A 7,020-nucleotide genomic window follows, 5' to 3' on the forward strand; every position below is an offset into this window, starting at 1 on the left:
AGTAAAACATACCAGATTTGGAAAATATAACATAAAAATAAAGTAAAATATCTCATTAACCATTTTTTACATTGATTAAGTGTTGACATGTTAATATCTTAGATACATTTGGTCAAATAAAAACATTATTTGAAGTAATTTTACCTTTTTTGCTTTGTTAATGTTACTACTAGAAAAGTTTAAAAATACATATATGGCTTATTATATTTCTATTGGATAGAACTAACCTAGAGCAGTGATTCTCAACAATTATGTACTGTTTACATACTGTAAAGATAAGAACAGATAAAGGCTTAAAATAAACCTAATCAAAAGAAAACTATCATGGCTATATTAATGTGGGAAAAAGTAAACTTTAAGGCAAGAAGTATTGCTAGATATAAATGGAGACATTTGATAAAAGGAACATATCAACTCAAAAGGAACATACAACAATCTGAAATTTGTATGTACCTAATAACATAGCTTCAAATATATAAAGAAAAAAAAGAAAAAAAAGTAAAATATGAATAGTCTTATATCTGTTAAAGAAATTATATTCAAAATTAAAATCCTTTCCACAAAGAAAACTCAAGGCACATATGGCTTCACTGATAAATTATTCCTAACATTTAAGGAAAGAAATATACCAAGATTAACAATCTCTTTCAGACTATAATGAAAAAGTGAACACTTCCTAAATTGTTTTATATAGCCAGCACAACCCTAGTTACAAAACCTGACAAAGATATTATAAGAAAAAAAATTATAGACCAATATCTCTCTTGAACCTAGATGCCAAAATCCTAAACAAAGTATGAGCAAAACAAACCCTGTAATATATAAAAAGGGTAACACAGCATGATCAAGTTAGATTTATTCCAGGAAGCACACACGGTTTAACATTTGAAAAATCAATTAATTTAATTTACCATATTAACAGAATAAGAAGGAAAATAATATGATCATCTCAATAAGTGCAGCAAAAGCATTTGATAAAGTTCAACATGTATTCATTATAAAACTTTCAGCAAAATAATTTTAAAAATGCAACTTTAAAAATCTGGTAAAAGTTAACTATATAAAACCTAAACCTATGTTAAATTTCCTACACCTATGTTAAATTTGAGAAGAGGACATCAATGTTCACTATCATCTATTCAGTATTATATTAAAGGTCCCAGCTAGTGCAAAGAGAAAAAATACTTTTAATATATAAAGATTGGAAAGGAAGTAAAAGTTGCATCATTTGCAGATAATATGATGTATATAGAAAAACCCAAGAAAAATCTACAAAAATAACTGAATTTAGCACAGTATCTAGATACAAGATTAATATATAAAAATTCATTGTGTTTCTATATGCTAGCTATAAATAAGTAAAAGTTATAAAGCTATACCATTGACAATAACATAAAAAATGTCGACACCTAGGAAAAAAAATCTAACAAAAGATTTGGAAGAGGGTGGGGAAAGAGGGGAGGCAGATGGGGTAAAGGGGGTCAAATATGTGGTGACAGAAAGAAATCTAACCATGGGAGGTGAACACACAGTGTAAATATATATATACGCCTTACTGTTAAAGTGTACAGCTGAAACTTGTTGGATTTTGTTAACCAATGTCACCATAAAATAAATAAATTAATTAATTTTAAGAAAAAGATTTGAAAGACCTCTCTACACCACAAACTATAAAACACTGCTTGGAGAAATTAAAGAATTTCATAAAAAGAGAGATAATTCACATTCATGAAGGAAAAACAATATTATCAAAATATCAATTCCCCACAATTTTATCTATATGTTAAGTGTAATCACTTCAAATTCCCATGTTTGAATTTTGTGGTAATTGATAAGCTGATTCCAAAATTTTATGGAAATGCAAAAAACTCAGGATGGCCAAGATACTCCTGAATAAGAACAAGATTTGAAGACTTACTACCTAGGTACAGTAATTAACATATAGTAGTGTTGGCAAAAAAATACATATTTGTGTCCCCCAAAATTCACATGTTGAAATCCTAACCACTAATGCGATAGTATTAGGAGGTGGAGCCCTTGGGAGGTAATTAGATCTTAAGAATGGAGCATTCATGAATGAGATTTGTGCCGTCATAAGAAGAGACAGGAGAGTTCGTTTCCTCTCTCTCTACTCTCTACCATTTGAGGATACAGAACATCTGCAAATCAGGAAGCAGGCTCTTATAGGACATGTGACCTGCTGGTGTCTTGATCTTGGACTTCTCTGCCTCCAGAAATATGGGAAACAAATGTTTGTTGTTTAAGCCACCCAGTCTATGGTGGTTTGTTATAGCAGTCCAAACTAAGACAATAGACATACTGACCAATATTGGTACAGAATAGAGATCAAAATTAGATTCACACATATATAGTTGCCTGATTTACAATGAAATCATAATTGCCATTAAGTGGCAGAAGGATTTTTTTAAATAATGGTGCCAGATGAAGTGAATATTTGTTTGAGAAACAATGAAACTTAACCCCCAAATTCATACTATCTATGTGAATTAGCTGTGATGAATCAGGAATCTAAATGTGAAGGCTGAAACAATTAAGTTTATACAGGAAAACATAAAGGAATATCTTTATGACCTTATTGTAGGCAAAGATTTAAATAGGACACAAAGAAACACATACTCTAAAATGAATATCAATAAATCGAACCTCATTAAGAAGTTCAGTTCAACGAAAACACTAGTAAGACAGTGAAAGAGAAAGCTACAGTCCAGAGAAGATATCTAGAACACATATATCTAACAAACTCAGGACTGATATCCTGAGTTTACAAAGAATGTCTACAAATAACAGAAAAGAAAAAAATAATTTTAATTTAAAAATTGACAAAAGAATTGAACAAGTACTTCTAAAGAAGATACTCAAATGGCCAATAAAGATCGTTATCATCAGGGAAATTTAAAGTTACAATGAAATACCACTTTACATCCACCAAAATAGCTAGTAATGAAAAAGACTATCAGGTATTGATGAAGATGTGGATCAACTAGAACTCTTATACATTGCTGGTGAGAATGTAAATTGGTATAACTACTTTAGAAAACTTTTTGGCAGTACCTACCAAACCTAAACATCCAATTATTTTCACTCCAAGAGAACCCACCCAACAGAATTGAACACAAATATTTATCAAAGAATGCAAACCACATATCAACATATGTAAAGACTGTTTAAAGTACTTTTGCTTTATTGTAGCAAAAGAAGGAAAATGCAAATGTTAGAGAATAGTAGAATGGATAAACTGCAATAAAATCATACAAAAAACTACACAGCAATAAGAAAAAAACTAGTACTATATGCACTCACATGAGTGAATCTCAAATAATATGTTGAGTGAAAGAAGAGAATCTAAAAAGAATACAAGAACAGGCAAAACTAATCCATGTTAATAGAAATTAAAATAGTATTTTCTTAGATGAGGGGCAGTTATAGGTAGGGAAGGGGCATGAGAGAACCCAGAGTGCTGGAAATTTTCTATATCTTAATCTGGGAGATAGTTAAAAAGGTATTTATGTATTAAAAACTCATAAAGTTGTAGACTATTTTGCTCTATGTACATTATGGCTCAATAAAAAAATAGTAGTATGGCTACCATTAAACTGTCTGAAAATGTGTCAGATTCAGAATAAAATTTTATTTTATTTATTATTTTTCTAAAAATTTCCAGACAAATTTTACCAAGCATATGCCCAAGCACAAGGGAGGCAGCACAAAGGAAAGGAAGGTCCTTTGCAGAACAAAATTTTAAATTATAGAACTTCACTGAAGATACTTTGTGACCTGGACCTTGCCTTTCCAGAAATATTTCTTCATTCTACCAACAGGTTCCTGTTTATTTGCTATACCTAAATATTTTAGTGTTTTTTATAATATACCATACACTCTTGAAACTCTTTGCTTTAGCACATGCTGTTCCCTGCTTAGAATATCCTTTTCATCTTCTCATCCTACCCCAAATTTTCCCTAGTAATTTATGCAAAATGTTATACCTTAATTCAATCAGTATCTCATCCATGCAGTCTCAGGCACTATTGGGAACCTCTTTGCTATGTTCTTTTCGCACCCTATCATAGCATTTTGAAACTGTATTATAACTTTTTGTTACTTGTCTCACTAAATTTCAGTCTTGAAAATGACCATTTTTGTTTGTTTTGTTTTGTTTTTAAATATTATTAATACATAGCATAGAGTCTGACATAAATTAGGCACAATAAAAGTTTTTTGTAAGTAACTGAACAAGAGAACAATTAGAGAAAACTCTGGTAGGCTACAGCACTAAGTTTCTTCTACATGTTTAATAGTAGAATTTTGGGTTTTTCTATGGTCCACAGGCACACAAAAGACACAACTCCATAATTCCTAACTTGAACACTACAAGGATGGCACTAAATTTACTTCCTTCGGGGAAACATTCAAATATAGAATATTGTTCATATTCCCAGAAATACTTTTAGCAGCTAAGTGACTTAAAGGATAGATGATTTTGCTCAAGGCAGGCCCAACAATCAGTAGATCTACAATCTTTCCTTAAGAGTAACCATGAGAACATGAGAACACAACGCAATATACATATACATATACATATACATATACATATACATATACATATACATACATATATATATGCCTTACTGTTAAATTGTACACCTGAAACTTACTGGATAATGTTAAACAATGTCACTATAATAAAAATTAAAATAAAAAAAAGAGCAACCATGAGAGAAATAAAAATAGGCAAATCAGGCTAGTATAGCTTGTTTATATGATCACTCATCAGGAATACAAAGACATTAAACATTAGAAGGTATAGAACTGACTGTATACAGAGCATACAAGATAGTTTACTTATATTTAAAATTTTGAAAACAATCATCTTCATTTAATAATTAACAAAACAGTATTTTGCTAAAATATCACATACAAAATTATACAGAATTAATTATTTTGTTCTAAAATGATGGGCATTTGATTGACAATCTGTGCAAGTACTTAATATGCAGCCTAGCCATATTACTGCAGTATAATACAGTCTTTATTTTTAAAAATCAACAAAAGATATTTTTGGTATCACAAAAAAGCTTACTGGAAACAATATGCTTGGTCCCTAAATTCATTTTTTTTTTAATTTTAATTTTTTAATATTTTCATGATCTATGATTTGGTTTTTAATTATCTTAGCCTTATGATCACATAATTTACAATTTCATGCTGATTATATAGGTCTATTCTCTACTTTATATGGGTTTATTCTCTATATAATTATAGAGGTATATTCTCTACTTTAATCCTTCTAGTGAGTTAGCAAAAGCACCATTACCAACCATATGTATACAGTATTTCTACAGTTGTGTTTTTGAATAACTGTTTAAAAGGTAATCCTGAATCATAACTGAGTCTGATTTAATAAAGAATTCACAAGCAAAGTTTGCTACTATATCTTGTCATGGTGAATTTTAAAAGCATCTGACCATACAGATCATCTATAAATATGAGAAGTGTTAAATATTCTTTATTTGATATTATAAACCACAATAAAATGCCTTTCATTAAGTCAAAGGCAGCAGTTTAGATATAGGGTATTTTAATTAAATTGTCATAGTTTTTATTATCAAAAACGTCAAGGGGACATTACTACCTTATCTTTAGTCCTTGCATTTTAACAGGCTAATGAACACAACATGAAACAAGTGAGTCTTTCTGTTCTATGAGACAGTGAAAGAATTTCCTCAGTATTTGAACATATAAATATAACCAGTTATATAAATCTAAATACAAACCCAGTCTCCTACAGGTTTTGAGATGGCATTCACCATTTCTGTGAAAAGATGAACATTACTAATCATGTCCAGTTATATCTTTAGGAGGGGCAACAGTGATAGCACTTGCTGACCCAAAATTACCATCAAAATTCAAAAAGCGGATCATATTCTTTTAACCACAAGCCAATCTTATTTAAATAAGGACTGCCCAATAGAAATATTCTATCAGCCATTCGTGTCTTGAATTCTGGTATATGAGATCAATTTAAATATGGTACACATTAAAAAAAATCATGAGACATTTCTGTTTTGTAGTAAATAAGGTAGTGGCCAGCTATTACTCCTAAGTAGCTTTTTTAAAAATTAAATTTATTAGGGCGACATTGGTTAATTAAATTATATAGGTTTCAAATTATATAGTTTTCAAGTGTACAATTCAAAAATATATCATCTATATATTCCATTGTATGTTCTTTTGAGATAAGCTATCAAGTCTGCCCTTTCTTTAATCTTCTTAATGCCAGCAAAGATCATTTTTGTTCCAGGGATTACTTCTTAGGATTCTCCAAATATTTCATCGTGTCTCCTCTCCCCAGGTGATGTCTTTGTTCTTGTCAGCATCTATGTAAGAAAATTCAAGGGCCTGACCCATCTTTCACCTAAATAGACCATGGAGATTTGGCCCAGTCTTGTGCTTGCCTCTTTTCACAGTGTGGCGCTGAGTACACTTCTGAATAAAAATCTTCTTGCCCTTCTCAGTGTTGTCCCCCATTTTTAAATTGCTCTTCTGTCATGTGATACAGAGACTCTCCCTAAATTCATTTTAAAGTAACTTTTAAATTGTAACACATTAATTTAGCAAAGGTACAGTCAAATGTGTTTTCAAGATGTGATTATTGTATTTATTTCATTATGTCTTTTCTTAAAATTAGAAATTGAAGATAAAATTTTTAAAAGATATAAATTGGCTGGTAGTCAATCTCTCAAAATTCAATGTAACAGATGACATGTTAAAATCTATAGTAGTTGCTTATTTAGGTGTAACTTATATTTGAGATTGCCTCATCCATTATATTCCTATTGGTTTTGATAGTGATCTGATGTAATTTTTTTTACTGGACCATCTCTAGAACATGTTATAAAATCTGGTACAGTTTAGTCTAAATAACTTATGATGTTTTAATAGCAGGAAATTTGTTAATATTCATCTACTCCTAGGATTTTAATGGTAATTTTACTCTTGTAA

At 30.2% G+C, this 7,020-nt stretch overlaps 1 pseudogene; it reads right to left on the reverse strand.

Annotated features, from left to right (window-relative positions):
• Positions 1-6,038: 6,038 nt before the first annotated feature.
• LOC102880183 lies at positions 6,039-6,546 on the reverse strand (annotated as a pseudogene).
• Between the last annotated feature and the right edge of the window lie 474 nt (positions 6,547-7,020).

Source organism: Pteropus alecto, unplaced genomic scaffold (assembly GCF_000325575.1).
Source record: "Pteropus alecto unplaced genomic scaffold, ASM32557v1 scaffold25, whole genome shotgun sequence".
Taxonomy (NCBI): domain Eukaryota; kingdom Metazoa; phylum Chordata; class Mammalia; order Chiroptera; family Pteropodidae; genus Pteropus; species Pteropus alecto.